The sequence below is a fragment of the Temnothorax curvispinosus genome, unplaced genomic scaffold (assembly GCF_003070985.1).
Source record: "Temnothorax curvispinosus isolate PA1 unplaced genomic scaffold, ASM307098v1 QBEX01004926.1, whole genome shotgun sequence".
NCBI classification, from domain to species: Eukaryota; Metazoa; Arthropoda; class Insecta; order Hymenoptera; family Formicidae; genus Temnothorax; species Temnothorax curvispinosus.
This window is the reverse complement of record NW_020214706.1, coordinates 3,909-26,986: the sequence shown is the minus strand read 5'-3', so window position 1 is coordinate 26,986 and position 23,078 is coordinate 3,909. Positions and strand designations below refer to the sequence as shown.

The 23,078-nt window shown below is 39.7% G+C and overlaps 1 protein-coding gene across 5 annotated transcripts in view; it reads right to left on the bottom strand.

Annotated features, from left to right (window-relative positions):
• The window catches only part of LOC112454219 (protein Skeletor, isoforms B/C), a 66,773-nt gene extending 47,317 nt beyond the window's left edge, over positions 1–19,456 (bottom strand). For 2 of the 5 annotated variants that reach the window (XM_025015483.1, XM_025015488.1), the window contains exon 1: positions 1,366–1,483. The gene's annotated coding sequence lies outside the window, so the exon portion shown is untranslated. Of the gene's footprint in view, positions 1–992; positions 1,342–1,365; positions 1,484–19,215; positions 19,271–19,372 lie in introns of those variants that run through there. The other 3 variants (XM_025015484.1, XM_025015486.1, XM_025015485.1) reach the window with 3 other exon arrangements.
• Between the last annotated feature and the right edge of the window lie 3,622 nt (positions 19,457–23,078).

The window sequence follows — 23,078 nt, the reverse complement described above, 5'->3', positions numbered from 1 at the left end:
CTTGACTATATTAAAAATAATTATGATGTGCTTTCCATCATTATGATACTTATATTTCTCACGAATTTATTCATTACGACCGTATAAATGTTACGATATTACTTTAGTTTCACGAATTTCTCATTACTGCAATGAAATGTCATGCAATCGATAAGTCCGTATATAAATATATATATGTATGTATATATTCAGCAACGCTGAATCCATAAATTTATAAAATTTCGTATACGTGTTCGGATATATGTAACTGCTTACAGTTACTGGAATGCCTTAAGAACTCCACGCGCACCAATTAATTTACGCGCCTTAACATATTACCGTTAAGTCGTTATGCAAGGATACAAATCATACAAACCGATAATTTATTGAGAATTTTGTATCTTTATCGAGATCGCTACTTTTTTCTACACTGACAACTTTATACGAGAGCATGCTAAATTGTCACGCAACGATCGTAAAATATAAAACCGCTAAGAAACTTAATGCGCAGTGTTAATCAATTCTCTATGTGACATTAATATCTCATATACAACATATAAAACATAACTGACTATATTTGTATAACATAATGTGCACTGTTAATAAAGAACAAATTAAAGGAGAAAGAAGTTTAGCTATAGAATTTATTCATTATGGATGCATAATCCTAACCAAGCTTTTGCGAAAATTAATTATTAACGTTCGCACAATTTTAGACATCATGCTAACAATCAAAATCGAAAATTAATATATACTGTATTGTATCATATTATTTGGAATACCACACACACACACACACATCACGCGATCACTCCTCGATTATTATCAAACCATTTTCTTCTTCTTAAAAAGTTAAAACAGGAGAAAGAGAATATCCATTTCAATCAAACTATTTTTTTAAGAATGCTATAATGTAATACATGTATGTATAAGTTTCCGTCATCGGTAAAATATCCTCTGAAACGAGATAATTCTTATTGCATAATTCCGACGTTCCGTTACGAATGCGATACCTCGGTATAACACAACTCGCTTCTACCAGACCCGGAATAACAGAGATTCACCCTCTTCGTGCCGTCACGTAACCGACCTTTCCGCGCACATCGGTCCACATCATTATCAGAACTATTCTTACGTTCACCGACATCTCTCTTCGCGCACACAGCACACCGTACGATGTGAGTTCGCGTTAATTTTCACCTGCCGACCCAACCCTTTAGATCATACATCCCTACGATATATCATCCCGTCACTCGACGGACTCCTGGCCGCCCTTCGCCGACGGTTATGTCACCGCGGTCGCGCTCGCGTTCGGGTGGTGTTCCGCGGCCTTATCTCGCGCGCGCGTTATCCTCTCTCACCGAGGCCCCAACAACCCTTCCTGACCTGATCAGCCACGCATGGCGCGACAGCAGCAGCAGCAGCGGAGCCGGCGCCGAGAGGCCACCACACACCACGGTACCACCACCGTGGGACGCGCGTTTTCGTGGATGTGGAAGGACTGACGGTGGCGGTGGCGGCGGCTCGGCACTACTCGCGCCGCTCGGGAGCGAGAGTACGCGTTCCCCGGGACATGTATTGGCGGGCAGGAAAGCTCCACCTATCACGCGGCCGAGTGGGAGGGCACAGGAAGACCCGGAGCTTGCGCCCTCCGGCTGGCCCGCGCACCAAGCACAACCCCTTCCTTGGCTTTTTCCCAACTTTCGAGCTTGCGGTGCGCCCTCCTCTCCTCCACCCTTGTCCTATCCCCCCGCGACCCTCTTCTCGCCATCGCTCGCGCCGTCGTCATTACCATCGCCGCTACCATCCTGCAACCCCGCGCGAGCCTTTCGCCTTTCTCTATCCCTCCCGAGAGCCCCCGATCTCTCCGCCGCGCCGCGCCGCGCCGCGCCGTTGCTCTCTTCTCTCCTCTTCCTCTCCACCCATCCTATCCGTCGCCGGCCGCGACGGGACTCCCTATCTAATGCGATACAGAACACCAAACGGCGAAATTCGGACTAGCAGCAGCGGACCGCAAGCACGGAGTCGAGGAGTTTCCTCTATCCGAGAAGCGCGCGCGCGCGCGGGGCAAAGGGTACCCTTTGCGGATACGCTCGTAGATTGCGTCTTCTTGCGTTAGGTACCTCCGGACCGTTCCAAGCACAGTTCTTGTCCTCTGCCCTTTTTTACGTTCTATGCGCGCGCGAATGCACCTTCCTATCTACCCGGCTGAATTTCGGGAATTTGCGACCGCGCGCGTTTGTAGAGAAGTCACTCTGCGTAAATGAGTCACTTTCTCTTGTATGAAGCAGACATCCTCCCATTCTCCTCGCGTAGGTTTTTTACTTTGCAGGTAAGGTTGAAACGTCAAGAGTTAGACAACAGCGACTTTCTAAGATGACGAAATCTACAGTGAGTATGCATCTCCTCGGAAACTCAGCGCCATTCGACGTATATCTTGCCGTTACTTTATCTTTGTTTTGTAGGTACATATGCCTTTCTGTATCTACTGCGCCTCTGTATCGAGCTTACTTTGTGAATAGCTCTAACATATCTCGAATAAAGGAACGGAAAAATATTTATTCTCGTGGAAATACCGATTTTTTCGTTTCAGAATCAAAATACAAATTTCTTCCTCACTATTCATTACAATTGTATTTGCATACACACGTATATATGCATCTGTAACTCAACGGTAATAATTGATTTTTCTTGATAAAGTTCCATCGCCTTTGTTCCATCGTAAAAAGTTCGACATCCACTGATTCATTAAACGTTAAGTTTTTTGAGTTAAGATGTCTCAAATCCAATATTATGCTTTAATAGCTTTAATCTAAGTAATGCAGCTTATCAAATAGAGAGAAAGGAAGAAAGAAAGAGACAAAGAGAAAGAAAAGAGAGAGAAAAAACGCCTTTCATTCTATACAGAATCCCATCACGATCGTCATACAATTCTTTAATATCCTAAAGATTAATTACGTTTGAAAATCTCGATAACGTCAAGAAATTATAACAGTTTTCAAGTTATAAACGATTAAAGTTGGCTGCGCAGAATTTACACGCTTATATCCGTAACTGTATTTATACCACAAAATACAAATTACAATTTATAGCATTTTTCTTTTATTCTAAAATTTTTTACATACCGAGAGAAGTGAAATTCTAAAACGGCGACAAAGAGCCACCATATTTTTGCGACGAGATTAAATTTTATTTTCCCGATTTATTAAAATCGACCAGAAAAATTCTTGATTTATTAAATTTACGCCGTTTTATTACCTGATAAAGATAATAAATCGATGATAAAATTTGATAATGATAATAATAAATCGCTTTAAAATTTTTTTCTTCAAATGGACAATAAAAATTTTAATATTCCGATAATATAATTCGAGCATCGAAATTAATTTAGAATACAAGAAACAGAATATTCGGCATATACATTTATCTCATAATACGTTAAATATTACTTGGCCACGATACACTAACAACGTATATATATCCCTCGATAGTTATAACGTATATAACGTACTTGTATATACGCATGAAGTCGCCGTGCTATCATTCGGACATCGACACTCAAACTGTTCCGCGCGTAGTAGCGTTATCATCTTTTGAAACACAATCACAGCGAGTACCGAAAATAAACGCGATCACGAACAATTAGCGATTGTCGGCCCGCGCGGTAAATTAATTCCCACGATTTGTAGGCGTATCGAGGCGACGATTATCAGAGCGGTTATTTCGCGCGGTTTACTCGTGTGAGGTAGGAACCGAGGTGATAAGGAATGGAAATTAGTCTGTTGCTTCCTGATATTTACGGGCGACAATTATTTCCTCAGCGAGGCGAGGCAAGGATTCGAATATATATCTCGCGTAGTGAATTTGCGCCGTTGTAAATGCAATTTACCCGCCATTTTTCAATTAAGAGCGCGAAGCGATACACGAATCGTCAGATCCAGCTTTAAGTGACGGAAAATGATACATCAATCATTTGTCGATAACACATGTATTTCGCGAGATTTACGCGTTCGAAACGTACTGCGTGTAACCGTTGAATTTTCAATTGTGTATATCTTCGACCAGTCCATCGCGTCTTCGTTAACTGTTAATTTATTTTTATTAATTGTACGATATCGCACGATCGGAATGAACAGGATATTCGGCGTATATTTTATTTTGCAGTAAGTTAAATGTCCGTAGTGACAAACACGCATGCTTGTTTGTTTCCATATTGTGGTACATACGTACAACACACTATACAATTCGCACTTCGACACTCGAACTATCAAGCGCGAGTCGTTCCGCTTTTCGTAGCATTATATTATCCCTCGAAGCGCGATTGCGAACAATTAGCGAATATCAACTAAATCCGCGCGACAAATTAATACCCGTGATCAACGATTCGTGTGCACGGAACGGATCGACTCCGAGCGTCACGACGGCGACGCTTTTAGGCTGCGTTCGGAAATCTCACCCGAGTGCACACGAGTATACTGCCTTCTCTTTCTATCTCAGCGAGTTAGAAGAAGAAGAAGAGTATACCCGGGTGACGTTTCCGAACGCAGCTCTAATAAGCCATCAGCTATCGCGTTAATTTCCATATTTTGATATTTGTCAGAAATATAAATCTGCCATTCGTACATAGATAATTTTTTTTATCTGTCACCATTCGGTAAGTTTATTCGTCGTGCTAATTTAGGAAACGGCTCGTGTATCGAGCGAATTGTAATTAACGCGGATCGCACTTGCTTATTCATTCGTCGTAATGCCAGTAAAGTGCACGTCGCATATACGATTAACGTCAGGAGTGCCGTGCAAAGTGCCGTGCAATTATCGTATTCTGATTATTAGAGCGCGCGATCGTAATTAACTGTGTTTTCGCGAGTGTTGTGTGAGTACAATGAAGGAACAGCAACGGAGGTAGAAGAGAGGAGATGGAGGCTAGAAGAGCAACGGTAAGGAGTGAATGGTTCGTTATTTATCATTACTTGTTATTTGGAAAAAAAATCAATCGTAATTATTTCACACGTATAAAATAATCGTATACGCGCGTGAGAATTATTTTTTTCAAATGTCAATTTCCTCCTCGGATATTGCTATAATTCAGACACATTTGTATTTGAAATAGAAAAACCGTATGCCGTAAGATCTAAATTGAATTTAATTCTTTCTGAATTGAATTTTTCACATCACAGAACAGAAGAATGTTTTATAAATAATAGATATCGTTCTAAAAATATTTCTAATTGCGCGATGCAGTTTGCAAAAATATAGACGCGCGCGAGCCTCTCGACGAGACACGCGCGTGCAAAATACTAGCGATACGTCAACAGCTTTTTCGATCGCTCGTGTTTACGCGCTTTTTTAAGTACGTTCGGCCGCTGATACGGACGGATAAAATTATTGCTTTCGACGGGTCAAACGACACTCGTGGACGCTGTACTCAAAAGGCTCGTAGAAAGCGCGGTGCCCGGAAACGATGTCAATGTTGCCGTGATTTACGCATATGAACGTCTATCTCAAAAAGGTAAACGAATTGTCTCACGAATAGAACGTAGATATGAGAGAGAGAGAGAGAAATCGAGGAAGAAAGACTCGCGCGAGGAACATATACGAGTTTGTCGCTTTCACCGCGTGACACGCATAAAAGGCACTATACTATTTTCGATGGTGCTTCCTTCGCGCGCGATCGCTCTCTATACTATTTTCGATGAACGTTGTAATCGCGTGTTGTATCGACATAAAAAAAAATAACATTTTTAGGAGATATCTGGAAAATAACTCACTCAAGAGTTATGCAGCTACTGCGGATAAAGCTCGCATCTATGCGACAAAACTTGGTGTAATAATGAACTGGAAATTGCACAAAAACTCATTTTTAATCATTTCAATTCTCAGTTTTGCAGTTTATCTTATACAGAATATTCTAAAAAACAGTATATAACAGTAAAGGCTTATAAGATTAGAAATCATTCAAAGAAAGATGGAGTGTGGAGCCGTATAACAGCCATCCTGGCTGAGGTAATATTTTTCGCAATAAATTCTTTACGTTTATTAAACAATCAAATCGTGTAGGTTTAATTCCAGGTAGGAAAAGGTTTTTAATGTTCCAAGATAGCTGTGTTTCAAGTCCGACAAATTTGCGGCGCGCAGTCTATATTAAGTTGGAATTATATATGTATATGTGCAGTATGTACATTACAATTCGTTAATTCTTTACGGAAGTATAGAATATATGAACACCAACACCTTGTTACGACTTCACGTTACATCTTTCTTTGATTGAATTCTAAAAAATGTTTGTTTTATTCCGATGTTGTTTACATTTAAATTTAATTTAACTGATTCTTTCGATCTGCTAAAAATGAGCTATGATAGAATCAGGGATAGATTAACATCGCTAAGTCAAAAATTTAATAACAGAAATTGTATATTTTGCGATTTTTTTCAGAATATAAAAAATATAAAATATAATATAAAACTATATATATAAAAGTATATAATTTCCAGTTAGAATGGTATATAACAAAATTAATAGTTGATACACGTCTGATACATTTTAGCATTTAAGAAAATAAAAATCTAGACAATTTCTCAAAATCGGCAGATATTTAATTTCATTAAATATTTAAAAATATAAAAAATATAACTTTTACCTTTACATCTTCAGTTTTCCACATATCGACACGGATAAAAGTATGAAAATGTTTTGCAATATATTTATCAATAAATGATATCAAATGTCAGTATATAAATATATAAAGTGTAGAGCTGACATATCATATCAATACATTGATGAGCTGACACATCAATACACAATATGATGTATCAGTTCCACACTATTACCAACCTATGCATGATTCTATCTCATCTCATTTTTAGGAGAACAGTTATAAGTATCAGTTAAATTAAGTTTTAACTTAAACAATGAAAAATGCAGAAACTTTTGAGGCCATTCTCTCTAAGATAGATAGATCGCAAAACTGAAAAGATCCGACGTTCAATGTCACACGAAAGTGGGTCTTGATCGTATCGTAAACGAACGACACCGTGAAATTTTAACAGGACAACGATAGCATCTAGATATCTGTCAAACTTTCTGCAACCGCGTTAAACAATCGCATTGGCAGTTTTGCTAATACCAGTGCGATACCGCATCAGCGGGCCGTCATTGTGTGATTTAATTAAACATTTCATTGCGCTCGAAACGACAGGCAAGACAGATATATAGATGCGATTGAGAGAATATGACCGTATGCACGTCCAGGCGCGCGTGATCGCTTCCTGGATGCAATAGGGAAAGAGAGATACGCGTTTAATTAAGAATTTAATTACGAAATTGCAAAGTAGGAATATTTCAATTATATTAGTTTGAAATGTCGCGTCACGCCAAACTATCGTCGCAAACTTCTGATGTTCTGCAGCTTTTTATGACGTCATCACGATCTAATTCACGATTACATTAAAAGACCTTTTTCCTCATACAGCAATTACACGAAATGTACAAATGCAAATTACAATGTAATGCCCCACAAACATTTAATGATAAATGCACAAATGCAAGTAAGTATGAATAAAAAAAACCCCGTTTTTCTTCATCAGATATTCAGAAATAATGCACGTCTTAAAAATATAATAATGTAGCATTCGCACGTGATCAGTTACATCATTTTTTGCCACGGCTGGATCTGGGTAAAATATTATCCATAAATAATTTCGGTAAACGTAGCAATAATTTTGAAAATATATACAGAAAGATATCTCTCACATGAATCAGCTCGTAGTAAAGCTCTTTCAAAGCATGATCTACCGAGGCGTCGGGCCTGTTCTTCCTATAAAAATGTTCCATTTTTCACATTTACTTCTTAGCGACAGCGAAATGGCATCGAATCGTAGATTCGGTGCTCGCGTTACGCGGGCAGGCTGAAAATATGACGGTATTTCAATGAGAAATGAACTTCTTGCTCCGTAATGCCTTGGGTAATGTATATATTCCCGTTTTGCTGCTTCGCCTCGCCGCGCCGATTCGTTCAAGAGCGTTACGAACGCTCTCCCACGCTTCCTCTTCCCGTCTTCCTCGCACACTTTCTCTTTCTCTTATATTCTCGTTTATCTTTTTCTCCTATCGGCCAAACCGTTACGTGATTTTCTACTTTTTGAACTTACTCTCCGTATTACCACTATAAACCCAGTGATATCGATCCTATAGCCTTACTTATTATATTCTTTGTCAATATTAAGAATGAAATCCATGATGCACACTTGTGTTCTGCAAACTCGCATTGACAGGCTGATATTTCATACGACAAATTTTTTAAGCATGTTAATTGGCTACAAAATAGAAAGTTCTCGAGTTTCTAGAAGTCCTCTATGACTATCTTGTAGCCAATCAATACGTTTAAAAAATTTGTCGCATGACAAATGAAATATTACCCACACACTTTTTATGTATTTATTATCGATCTCGCCTTTAATTTGATAAAAAGCTACATAATAATTTCATATATACGGAATTCAAGGAGTGAATCTTTAAATATCAACTGTTATCACTTTAATCACTGTCATTTATCTGGGCGTTTATTACTGACAATTCTTAATGAATCAATGAACAAATTTTAGAATTAAAATTAATGGAAACTTTTTTATGTATCATGCGAGGTTCTTGCTAATTTGCAATTAAAGAGAAATTTGTCTGCATTAATTTTGGAAAATCTATTAGGAAACAAGTAACTTCCTTATGAAGAGTATTAAGTATTATTCTCGCGTTTCTGATATCTAAAACGAACGAAATTCGTAATCAATTCTCCGAACGAAATAGCGCGCCGCGGCTACACCGGTATATACCGGTTAATAAATATCCCGACGAATTTTCGCGCGAATTATGGAATCGTATTAAGTCGTATCGGGTTTCTTCGAAGCTCGAGAGCTTTGAAAGTCCAAAACCTGTCCCGGGTTTCCCCGCGCCATGGAGGTACTTCACGCACGGGCGCGCATACACGCCGATAAATTCGCAGCACCTTCTCTAACGCGAACCGCGTTATTCGTGGTTTCGTAAATTCGTTTCCGCGACGAGAAAATCATATCGTCATTTCGCCGGAGTCGCTATTGGTTTTACGCCGAGAGAGAGAGAGAGAGAGAGAGAGAGAGAGAAAGAGAAGAAGAAAAAAGTAATAATGTACCCACTCCCCGGAGATCCGCGTTTCCGCGTCTCGACGTTCCTCCTGTTCCCTTCCTCTCGACAATAGGCGTCAAGCCCGCTCGTGCGACGAGCGCCGAGGGTACGGGGCTGAATTTCAAATTAGTCGATCCCACTCCAGCTGCGATTCCTTCGTAGAATACACCGATCTGTGTACCGGGTACACAGGGTGTTTCAGAAATCCTGCCCTTGATTTAAACCCTCAATCGATTACGTAACGCTCTTGGAGATCTCTCCCCACGAATTTTCCATATTTCGTGCTTTGAAAAATGTATTAATCATAGGATAGGGTGAGAATTGAATATTTCTCTTTTAAATATTACGCGCTTCCAACCTCCTGAGCTCTGTTTTGCTGAAAATCTGGCATACTTATAAAATTTAGACAGAATTAATTGATATATCAGATCCATACGTAATTGAATTAAACACTATAGTATAATACTTTATCGTTGCTTTCGCAATATCTTTATTGTATATTGAATATCATATACACAGCATAAAATAAAACAAAGAAATAGAGAGTGCATGCTTTCTAAATTACACAAAAATACTTTAAGACACGCTTTTAAAAATAGTTTAAAAATAGTTTAAAAAAGAAAAACCCAGAGAATCATGAGATGTTAGATATAACATGATGTTATAACATGAGATATCTCTCCGTCCTTTTCATGGACATTTATGTGCCAATCTCTCGGTTATTTCGGAAGCTCTGCGGAAGCGAAACGATCGAGCGGACCTCTCTAAAGCCGCCGAAGATAGGAAAGGAGCGTTTGCCCTACGAAGAACGAAAGTAATGGGGTCGCAGATCGTAGGTCAACGCGGTAAAAATAAGAAACGGATCGAAACGAAGACACCGGGGGCGGGAGCGGGAGCACGTACGGCAGGACACAATTAAAAAGAAAGCTCGAACTGCGGCTTTGTGCCCCACCTAGCCTACACACACGAATCTCGTAGAGCGAGCTCCAAACCTCCCCTCGAAACCTTTGTCTTATTTTATTCCGACCTCTCGGCAGCGAGGAAGTCCATTTCTCCCGGCCGTCGTCTGTGTTACATCATGCACGTATCTCCATTCCGCCTGCTGTTGATTTTTTTGCAGTGCGCGTCATGCGCGCGATGACAAATCTAAAACGACATTTCGCGAAGGAAATGAGACGAGCGCTTTTCACGCGCTCACGATGAGTTTCGTGCATCTCTGTCTCTCGATTTTTCTCGGCTTATGCACGCGATATGTTTGCGAGCGACTATATCTCGAATATCGGTGTCATAAGTCATAAGAGACCTTTGAATATCGACTTAGGAGAATAATGCTCGAATGAGAAAATATTGTAAGTTACGAATTCACTGAAATTATACAAAATGTTCCAAATGCCATGTCGATGTTTTTCTTAATAAAAATTTTGTAAAGCGATTAAATTATAAGCAATCAGAACAAATTTTAAATTAAAGTTTTAGAGATGTAAATAAATAATATTTCAATCTTATTTATCTTCATGCGTAAATTTTATAGTAACAGGAAATATAAATCTGACGTCTCCTCTTTCTTCGTTATCATTTAACACTGAAATAATCTAATACTGAAAATTATAAAAAGATATGTATTTCCGCTTTAAGAATAACTCAATTCAATTAAAAAAATTACAAAAAGATGGATTGATAATAAAGTATAGATTTTGTTGATATTAAAATTAGTACTGTACATAAAAAACCTCGTCGAGAAAAAATAGGTACAGGAATTATTATGGCAGAGCATTTGTGTGAAGTCACGGTAAAAGTAACAGTAATAATCGATATGACGTTCCCCTTTTTTGCTCGGGGCCATCGCTATTGAACTGTCAATTTTCAGCGGTATGTTATTACGAAATTATTACGAGATGAAATGACAATAAATATATAATTTTATTAATTTAAAGAACAGGGAAAGAAAGTAAACGCAACATGATATTTATGTTGCCTTAATTAAGTACGACAATGAACTTATCTAAATGTCTAAATGATTCTCGTGACGACGGAGAGCAAAACGCTGTTAAATGTAATTTTCGCGTTCTTGTTTCACGAGTTTCGCCCCCGGTACGGTGCGGAGATGCGCCCGGTATTGTGTCAGAAGTTTAATATCTTCCCAAGGGAGGTCTTTTGAGCTAGCTACTCTGGCACGTGACCACTGTGGATTTATACAATAGACTCTGACTATCAATGTAACTAACAGCCGAACGATCTACCTCGAGCAAAAAACAAACGAACCCAGAAAGTAATTTGAGAGAAAATCTCATATACTGTTTATAAATGTAAATATTTAATTTAAATTTCAAATTTAGTTGTACATAAAATGTACACTTAAGATATACGTTAGCAACAGAGTTCCTAAAGTAAATTTAGTAATTTTGAATTTAGTAAAATTCATTAATGCAGACATTTTTAATTATTACAAAAAATTAATATTAATAAGAAACTTGGAATGTATATTTGATATTTAAATTTCTTATTGAATTAAGTACCTCATAAAATCGAAACTGTATTATACATTATGTATCTGACAGTTATACTGAAGAATAGCAGCAAATATTATTTTTCACCCATAAATCATAAATAATTTTTCTTATTTTATTTAATTTTCTTCATTAATTATTATATCAATATGAATAAATATCGAAAAATGGAAAGTAATATAAAACTATTCTAAACTCGTAAATATATCTTGTTTCTGTAGATTATTCCTTGTTGTAAAAGTTCGTGAATAATATTCACATATATATAATGGGAGGCAAATAAACATTAAACATATACATGCGCACATAAGCTATATTAAAAAGATAATTAAGGGGGTAAAAAACAATGAACGCCCCGATCGAAATTCAAGGCAAATACCATTGTGCTTTTCATCTTTATGTCCTCTTGAGTCCCTTTCTTTGACTTTACTATAAACGAGCGCAGCTCTCCCGTCATCGTGAACGAACGTGATTTATCGATATCGACAACAATTATTTCGGAATCACAAATCGAGATTCCTAGATAATAAATTGCGTAAGACAGATGTAAAATACATACTAAGTAATTCCCTTTTTTTATATCCCGAACGAATGCCCGGACTAAATCATTTCAAAGAAACTTTTATTCAAACTTAGATGATTATTTATAGCCATCTAACAAATAAACGTAAACGAAGATATATGTATTTATGCAGCAACATCAGTTCGATAAAACGTGACCCCGTCATCCGATTTTTTAATTCGGCAAATGGCAAAAAATACTGCCGAAGACAAAACGCATGCTTTCAATAATACGGATTTTTTTACTAAAGAAATATCTGCAAATATTAATTAAGTGCCGATGTTAAATTACCTAGCGCAATTCTTCTTTACATATTTATCTGAGAAAACAGCTTCGAGTATACTTCGGGATAATTACTTTGCCCCAGAGCGAAAGCTAAAGCTAACAAGGTCCGTAAGTAGAGGTAACAGAGCGATGACGTCTCTAAGGATTCGAACGGTCAACGGAAATCGAAACTCCGCGATACATTGTCAGCGACAGCCTGATCAAAGCATTACGGAATTTAGAAACAAACGTAAAATTATCCGTACCATTACAAGTAACGAAATACTGTAAACGTATAAAAAGAACTGTCTCAACGTCTTGTCTCATTATAGCACATTTTTATTAATAAATGTGCTCTTATTAATAAATATATTGCACTGCATAAAAATTTTCAAATTTTATTGTCAATTTTATTTTTCAAATCTAAATTGTGTGTAATTGATCTATTGTGATCATTTGCAAATCAAAGCAAATAATGAGCATGTTTAATTAGACTAGTACTGCAGCATAAGTATTCATTTATATTTAATTTACGCCTACAAGTAAACAATTCTACAAATATTCGTGCATGCGTCGATTGCATTACACGTGAAATAAAGTATTATTTATTATATGTTTTTGTATATTCATTATTAACACGAGACATTATTAAAATCGAAAGACTGTAAGAGCCAGTTCATTATGCAACAAATAAAAATTCGAACTCGCGATAGGTTAAAAAAAACATCGGCAATTTTATTTTCAACGGTTAACATTTCACGTCAGATGCGTCACCGGTTAAAGTTCGCAGACGTTCGCGAGGATGCTGCCTAATTAATTAAGATTGTAAATCGCGAGGTACGAGCGGCTCGTTAATGCGTCCCGCGTTATATAACTAGGTGCAAGGTAGGAGATGAGATCGTAGGTTTATTGATTCGGTTTTCTCTCCGCGGTGGAGTTTTTTCCTCCCTCCTTCCTCCGATCACCCTTTCCCGCCTCGCCCGGTCCTTATTCTACCCGTTACTTTCTGTTGTGCATCCACCACCCTCCCCCCCCCCCCCCTCTACCCGTTCTCGCTGTTAGAAGTAGGACGCCAATTTTCGAGGTCTTGCCTTCCATCTTTTCGCCGATTTCTAGACGATACGAAATTAGTCTAGTACGTCGCTCTGTTTTGTAAGGAACATCCGCCACGTTCTTTACAAAAAATAATCCCTACAAGGAATAATACGTTTGTATTCTTCAATTTTCAGATATATGAATTAGGTATAAGAAATATTAAAGTTACATTGACATAATCTATTCATCCATCTCATTAATTTTTCTTCGTATTGCAGATATCGTGGAAAAATATCGGAGATGGATTGCACAAGATTCACGACAAGGGAAGGCAGGACATCTGTTCCCGCTCGTTTCTTTTTACGAATGTTTTAACTCGCATTTGCGAACTTTTACCCAACGCTGCACAACAACAGTATTTTTGCTACTCTGTTAGTATCGCTTATTCCTTTGTGTTGCTCTTAAGAAGAATGTAAATGCTGAAAGGTCGAGATACCTATATTCGACGGATTGAGTATGTATGTACATAACGATCGAGCACGAACATTAGCGTGTTCGTGCGCTCGGGACGAGCGCACAAAAAAGTGATTACTCGAGCGATCTTAGGTATTTCGTTGCTGGATGGTATTCAGATAGCGAACTTAATAGAACTATTATTACGCCGATCAAAAGCGCCGTATTAGCCTGAAGTCTTCCTCGCGTAACAATTCGACATTATAAAGGACATTATAAACTTCCCGTTTGCTACTTTGACGTTATACGATGCCTTTCTTCCCATTCACTGCGCAGTCTATTCTGCTTTCCGAGCTACTTATTAGATCCTTCGTCCCACTTAGAGTACAGTTTTATTAACCATTTCCACCTGCCTCCTCCCTCTCCCCCCTTTCTCCATCCCTAGCAGTAAATTCAATAACAATACCAACACCATAAGTTCGATCTCGCGCGTACCAATTTCTATCAACTCAATACACATCATACCATCGAAGACGGTATCTTTTCCTTTCACTTTTCATCGATCTGAAAATGCTTCGCGAATTGAAACAGCTATATATATCGCGTCGTTATCGTAAGCAACAGAAAAGTGTTCTCAGTAAGACTGAGCCGAGAAATATTTTTTGTAGATTACATAATTTAATAATATACACGGTGTTTCGCTTCAAGTTTCGACGCCGTATTTCGTGAAAAGTTCATAAAGAGTAAAAAATGATATGCAGAGAGAAAGTACTTTAGAATTTGAAAATCATTGTATATGATCTAATTACTTTTTCTTCTAGCCTGTTTCATATATTATTTCTCTTGTCTTTAAGATCAAGATACGGGACCTCGAAACTCGAGGTGAAATACCCTCTGTAATACATTTCCGCCGTTTCAGAACTAAAGAAACGGAAAACGAGAGACACGATTCATTGGAACGTTCGCCGAAAGCGCACGATATCCTCTTAGAAAAGACACATACGTAACAACGGTCAGAAACAATAAATGGTTTCGGGAAGCCAACGTTGAGGGATGAAGCGAAGGAAACATCGTGAGAGACAGAGCGGAAGAAATGGCGGGAGCGGATCCCGCTGGATGTTACGACGTATAAGGAGTAACACGATATTCCCAATCCGGCGCGGAAGCTTTAGAAACGAGATAAAGAAGGGCTCGCGAGTGCAATAAATCCCCGGGTTTCCTTCGCCTCCCCTCCCCCTCCCCTCACCCCCGTTTCGTCCGCCGCCAGCCCCGTCGTAAAACCTCGAAGGAAGCTGATGTCGACGCTTGATCGAAATGAATTTACTGTTTACTCGTGGTCGCGTCGCCGCCTCTGCGATACGATTCAAGAGTGCAAGCTATATGAAATATAGCCCGCGCGCGATATACCCCGAGAGAGCCGCGGTTTAAAAATCATTTCCCTTTCCCACCTCCCCCCCGCTCGGCCCCCTTTTCCTGCCGGCTATCGATACCGAAATGTGACGGCAGCCGTGGAATACGAACGAACTGAAATGAACGTGTCGGGAATTAATCTCCAGCCGGCTTCCAAAGCGAATTGTCTCCCCGCTCGTTTTTCTCCCGCGGTTCCGCAGCTGCGTAGCGAAAATGCCTCGATGTTCTCGTGACAATCAACGATACGCAAACTATCGCTATACCGCGTTTCAAGGATCAGCTATTTATTCTTTATATTATTCGAGGCCATCGAATCCAAAGTCAAGAGCCTTCGTCTTCCCTGTCAGCAAAAGTCAAAAGTTAAAAGATATCTACTGCAATTTCGAAAATCTCGAAAAATTTAGCTTACGAATTCGAAGGAACCGTCTTCGAAAAGATCTTCCATGTGTTCTGAGACGACTTGCATAAATTTCTCTCTCTCTCTTTACGTGCATGCAGCAGTATCGCCGTCTCCGGTTTGTATCTCTGTGTCTGTATCGCGCGAAACTCGACGACCGTGCGCCGATAAAAAAGGACTGACATTTGGCGCTAACTACGACGTTAACTGCCACGGGCCGTCGCTTCGTGTACGCATTCCGACTGTGATTGTGGTTCAGTGATCATTGTGCTCTCTCTCTCTCTCTCTCTATGGATTTAGTATCCATTCTCACGTCAGTTCCACGATCGAACCTTGAACTTTTCCTAGTCCGACCCGGTATTTCAACCCGCTTTTTTCCAACTTTGGTAAACAAGTTCGGAGGTTCATTGAACGAGATGATGAATCGGACAAATGAAATCACAACGCGGTCAATTGCACGCCGAGTCAAAATACATACTACCGCAAATCAGAATAACGCGATAAATAATAAATGATTTCTTTCCCGACACTCTCGCCGAGGGAAAATAAATTCTAGATTAATCACGAAATCCATTAATATGATTTAGAATCGCAATTGTACAACAAAACCTTTAAAAAAAAGCTTTAATAAAAAATTTGAAAGAATAAAATTGACGTTAGTACGCAATTACACATAGTTTTTATCTTTTCTAAACAATCTCTCTATGTTTGTATCTTATCTGCGAAACGAGCGCTTTTGCAAAACGAGATAAAAAATGAGAGTTGTCTTCTCTAATTAATGTTGTATATATCAATTGTTATACATATAAAAGAGTCTCGTTTTCTGCGCGTTAGAGGACACCATTACATAACAATAATTCGTAACTTGTTCGCAAAATTGCTCGTTCCCGACCGGTTATACCCGCGAATACGATCTTTTGCGCGCGATAAAATAGAGAGAAAGAAAGGGGAGAAAGAATGAAAGAAAGGCGAAGAGGAACACCGTCCCCGTTTGCGTCGCGGCCCTCTTTGCAGTCTGCGGAAGACGCGCGACCTAAAATCGCATTTGAATAAAGCAATTTGTGCACGCGCCGTAATCCAATTCGACCCTCTCGCTAGTTTTCGCTACGCGGAAGCACCGATAAATCAACCAGTTGCGCCGCGGCGCATCGGCCTCAGCACGCCCCTACGATGTAGCCATATGGCTTAATTTCGTTCGTAGAGCGTGTGGTACTTCGAGAGGCCCGGGGGGGGGGAAAAAAAAGTGTTTTGCGTATGAACGGGAAAAGCTGACATCGCGATGCCGCGACCCGCCGATTATATCCGCTCGATTGCCAATAACAGATGATTTCCGCGATATTGCATTAAGATCGAGGTAATCTCTCGGCCAGTTTGCATTCATTTGAATTACGTTATTGATCTCATTCTTCTCTCGCTGAGATAGAAAGACCTCTTTGGGATATTTGTAAAAAAGTTTCTTATTACGGAAATAAGATTCGTATTAAAGCAGCTTTGACAAGCTGATTGTATGTTTGTAGACACTTTTGGAACAATTAAGATTTATTATTATTTAATTATTTATTATTAAGTAAATAATATTGTACAATTAGTACCCTAAGATTTCATTCATTTGCAGTGATTAAAATGAGAACCGGTCTTCACAAATTCAATCAATTTGCTCTTTAATTAAAATGAGAAATCGATGAAGCATTTTATCAACTTTAATGCGAGCTCGCATCAAATAATTTTTCACATAGCGTAAAGGCGAAATAATGTATTTTTCGTCTCGATTCTCGGATTCGCATCTCGTCGATTTTTATCTTGGACAAAAGACAACGGAGTGCCCACGGTAAATGACTAATTTAAACCGCGTTTAAGTTTACGCACGCTGATTCACGTAACGGCGCGTACGGACGACGTGTACGGAGCGGCGCGTCCGAGGCTGCGCGCAAAGCGCCGTTAAAGGGGTAATCGTTATAAATCGTCGTTAGAATGTCCCAAACGCAATCCTCAGGCCCGCAAGGGGATTGATGGATTGTTACGTCCGACTGATAGAAATAAAACGTCCGTTTCCCGCGTCATAATTATCCCCCTTGCTCTCTTCCGCGCGTCACCGCGGAGCCCTCGATAATTTCGACGCGGCTATTAATCGCGACGAAACACCCCGAGATCTCTTTACTCCGCGAAATCATCCGAGTAAACATTCGCACGCGTAAAATCCATCTATTTTTTGGATCACGCAGATTGGAAGAAATTGTTTCGTAGCACTGCAATATCGAAATGTAACGCTGCTGCAACAATTTCGCGAAGTGGAGACGATAACATATTCGCCGCCGAGAGAACAGATAAGACGGCAAGAATCACTAAAAGTGGATTTACCGGTAACTCCCCTCAAGACAAAACGGCGTTACCGGAAGAAAGTTCTAAACGCGATTTACGAACATTATTTTACGTATATGAAACTTTGATCCTCGTGAATGCGTGTTCCGCATCTCGAGTACGTTGGTGAGTCGTCGTGCGTGGTTAAACGCGGAGTAAACGCTCCGTATTCCGTAATCGGAGTAAAAATGGCACATGTAAAATTTACTACCTAAACATCACAACGGAAGAACGAGGCGAGAGGAAAAGACAGAAAGAGAAAGAGATAGATAGAAGAGAGAAAGAGAGACAAAGAGAAAGGAAGACAGAAAGAGAGAGAAAGGGAGATAGAGAGAGAGAGAGAGAGAGTAATTCTCCCCTGAATTTCGCACAAATCGGGATTCCAGCCCTGTTCGGAGCCCGTCGATAAACGCCTCGCGGGAGCGAGAGTTCCCGATGGAAGCAGGAAACGAGAACGTAAAGTAGACAGTCCAAGGCAGGTGAGACAGCTACGCTATACGGAGGCAGCGCTAAGAAACATCGAACAGCCAAGAAAAACCAGAAGCAGCTTGTTGTTTGCGCTCGCGATGTCGGTGTACGTGTTCCAGGTGTCTGTGTACACGTGTGAGGGTGTGTATGTGCGGGTGTATGCATGTATGATATGGCGTGGAAATGTGGCGGGTACGCGAATCGTTCGCGCGGCGTACACCGCCGGACGAGGTGGAGAGAGTGGCGGTCGAGAACATCCATTCAGACGGAACATCTAGAGGGAAGCCAGGCTCTGCGATCGCGAGACGTCGTCACGGCCGCGGCACGGTCCAACTTCCGACTTCCGACGCCGACGTCGCGGGAAAGTGGCCCTTCCCCCCGCGCCTCTCCGGGGAAAAAAGAAAAAAAAGAGAGAGAGAAAAAAAAACAGACAGAACGTTCGCTCGCGGATGACGACGCTCTCGATCCATCTCGAACGAAACACCAGAGGAACAGAAAACTGGGAAACAGAGAGACAGAGACAGAGAGAGAGAGAGAGAGGGGCGGAAAATAAAGAGAGGAAGAATAAAGAAAACAGAGAAAGAGTGACAGCCATCTCACCGCCCGCGCCACAGCTCAAAGCACTCACTAAACGTCACGGGAGAGCACGGACAGGGAGGAACTGCCGATTGGTGGTGGTGGTGATGGTGGTGATGGTTGGTCAGTGTCGGTCAATTGTTGGCTGTCTACGTTCAACGGGGCAAGAGTTTCTATATAGGCCTGGGACGTGCTTTTCGATAACCTACAAAGAGCACTGGCTCCTCTGCCCCTGCGTGTCGTCGCGGTACACGACGGTCGCCCGCGTAGCGGCCCGGACCCGACGTACGCCGTGGTGCCACCTGACAGACTCCGGGAAATTCGAGAAAACGGCATTTCCTTCGGCCCATGCGCGAGAACTTTAATCGAATTTCGGCGTTGCAGCGCCGCCGACAACGGCGGGGGGCGGCCTCGCTCCGCTGCACGTGATCGACTCCGGGGATCGCGAGGAAATTTGAATTTTGCCGCGCGCGCGCGCGCGCGACCGCCGGCTTCCCCGATTTCCTTTTTCCCCCGGTTCATTTTTTTACCCGCGCTACGGTAATCGTAATGATCGCTACGGTTCCTCCATTCGGTTCTCGCGCGTCCTCGCGATTCTCGCCCTTTCTCCCGATAATCTCTCCTCCGGGATAAACGCTCGATCGTCTCGCATGTAATAATTAAGCAGGGAAGCGTTAGAAAGAAGAGCATGGAAATCGCCGCTGCTTTTTCCCCTTTTTTCACGCTTGTCGCGATAATGTTAAAAGCATAATTGTAGTTTACTAATTGTAGTTTACTAATTGTTACAGGCTATAAAATTACAAGCTGTTACAGAATGTTTAAATTATCTCTCGCAGAAATCTGCGCACCGCAATTTACTCGCCTAATGGCGGATAAGCGCGACAAATTTTTGAATATTTTAAGAGGAGGCATTGAGAAACTCGTACGGTGGATTGACGAATTTATGAAAGTAAAATCGAAACGTTCAATCGACAATGCTCGAGATTGGAACGGTACGATTAAAGCGGATGCGTTAATCAGGGAGATTTGTACGAAATCACCTTTTGTACATACGTCAATTAAGAGAACGACACACATTGTTGCAACTTGTTTGCTGATTTTACAATAAAAATACAAATATTTCTGTTACTCACCTCTCGCCTCGCGCGACCCCGTTCTCAAACTTTTGCGCGCTATCCGGTACACGCTCCACATTTACTACACGGGGCGTTAGGACGCGTTGACACATAAATTAACGCCCGACGACTGTGAGTTAAGTGAGCGGAACCGGTTTTTTGTGTGGCCATTTGCGCGAGAGGTTGCCCGCGGAAGCGGACGAGTGGCGCCATCCCGCGACGCGCCGCGGAACCATCCTACGCGCCTCTCGCGCGCTAAGCAAAACGCGAATTAATTCGATCCTCTTTCGCGATCTTCCATAAAATCATTACTTTGCGTTCCTAGAGATCTTTTCAGAACTAATTGTAAGTTGTTAATCGTCCCGAATCGAAAGAGTCCAGAGACAAGTCCAAAAATGCAGCGCGAATGCCGTGAATCGACCGTTCGGCGGAGACGACACTGCACAGACGCGGATGGGAGAGAAATATCGCGTTCTTTCTCTAATTCTCTTTCTCTCTTTATGTCTTTGTCCTGGTTTTATTATCGGAGCACTATCGGCATGGAAAAAACCTGCTTTATCGTGACTGACCGTCGACTTGCACGGACACGGACTCATTGATAGAATGGACATAATAGTGCAGGAAATAGGTTCGTTCGGTCTGTTTTATTTATCTGAACTTCTTGCGCAGTTTATCCTGTCTTTTTCTCTCTTCAACGTGAAAAGAAAAAGAAAATAGACGAACCGTGCAAAAAGTTTAGCTAAAAAAGAAGTCGCGCCGTAAAAGGAACAGACTTCTCAGCCCTCGCCGTAGCTGATTGGTCACCCCGAGTATGACGCGACGCGTCACACTCGGCTCGACCAATGAACTATTGTATTACTGATTATGAACTATTGTATAATTAGAGTACTCAAAATGTGAGTTGGTATCTATAATTAACTATAAAAAAATTTTTTCTATAGTTTTCGAAGTGATCAGCAATATGAGCTATTTTGTACGTATATATTATACATATAATTAAGAGGTAACATATATATATATAATATATATATATATATATAATTAGGAGATAATACTCCTTTCCTTGATCATTGAAGACACATCCGTGTGTTAATTGCTAATAGAGATAAGTTAAGTGACTCCATACACACACACACACACGCACATACACACACTCGCGCGCACATTTGTATATTTATATAGAATTAATTTCTACGATAAAAAAACTTGTTTAAGGTGATTGGGCCATGTACCATATGAGTCAATATAAAGGTTAAATTTTATTTTAAGAAAAACCATTTTTATGGATATATTCTAGACACTTGTATAATTACTGGTTTTATAATGTAACTTTTCATTCGATTACGTATCAATTTATCTACTGATAAATGTAAACAGTTCAAGATTTGACTTCAGTTGACATTCGTACAAGAGAAATGTCGCGACATTGCATCTCTTCGCTGTAGGCAGCTGTCATGCCAGTGCCATCTGTTTGAGTGAGGTTATGTATTGTGTTTATGTTGAAAAATAATGGAAGGTAACAAACAATTTCGATAACGGGAGATTTGCTTGCAAAAGAATAGACGTAAAATCTTCTCAAAATTGCAAATTTAAGCGTATTTAGGTTTTTTTTATAACATATTTAATTCGGATTTTTTTCTTTGACATGCTCTGATGGCCCAATCACCTTAATGATTCCACTGTTGCCTTAATAAAAGTATGATACTTTTCAAATACTTTTGATTTATTTTATTCTACATTTAAGTTTCCTTCTCTTTAAGTTCTACATTAAAGTGACACATTGGTGTTTTAACTATAATTTTATATGTAATTTATTGTTGATTATACTTTGTTGAGAAAGTAAAAATTAATTTACGTATATAATGAGTTGAATTATACGTAACTAAATATAAATGTATATAGAACACACAGTTCACAAACTGTTTCTAGAAGACTGTTAGGATGATGGAATTTTTTATTACTTTACGGTGGAGCTTGTGGAAAAAAAATGGAGTGATCGAACCCGACAGAGCCATAATCTCTATAAAAAAAAACAACTGAATTTATGTATATTTTTTTAGATAAATTGTTTCTTATAAATTCTCTATACATATAAATATTAGATAGTTTGTTAGAATAGAATTTATTACTTCAGCATTAAGATAGTTTATTAAAAAGTAAGTGTTTTATATTTTATGTTGTTTATATATTTTAAAATCTGTAAGAATAAAATGTGATTTCTTTGACAGAATTATGTCAAATGGTCAACTCATAATCAGCAGATTCCGAATTCAACTCCGATCTTCATTCTCATACATATGCATTCTCATGCATTTAATATTATATATCATGTTTTCTTCTTCAATACCGCAATTGGATATTTTGTCTTAATTTTTTAAATAGAATAGTGTCTTTTTGGAATGCGTTAACTTCGTCTAGTCTTTTATGTATTATAAACATTCGATTTTTTAAATCCTTAATGAAACTTTTTAATCAGAATTGCACTTTCCAGATCCCCGAGCTAATATCTTTTCGTTCAGGTCCATTTGGGTATATTTTGCATTAACTCGGTTATTTTATTTTTATTACGACTAGGAATCTTCGAAGAATCAACGCCAAGAGATACAGAAACAGTCCGCTGACTATCAAACGAATAAAGGAGACGATCCGACGCAGGAAGGAGTAACTTTGGGCACGGAATATTCGACAGAACATTCGAACATTATTATTAAAGAGGAATACCTGCCAGATTTAAATTTGGATGTGTATTCTTTGAACCAAGAGAAACAGACCGCTAGCTATCAAATGAATAAAGGAGACG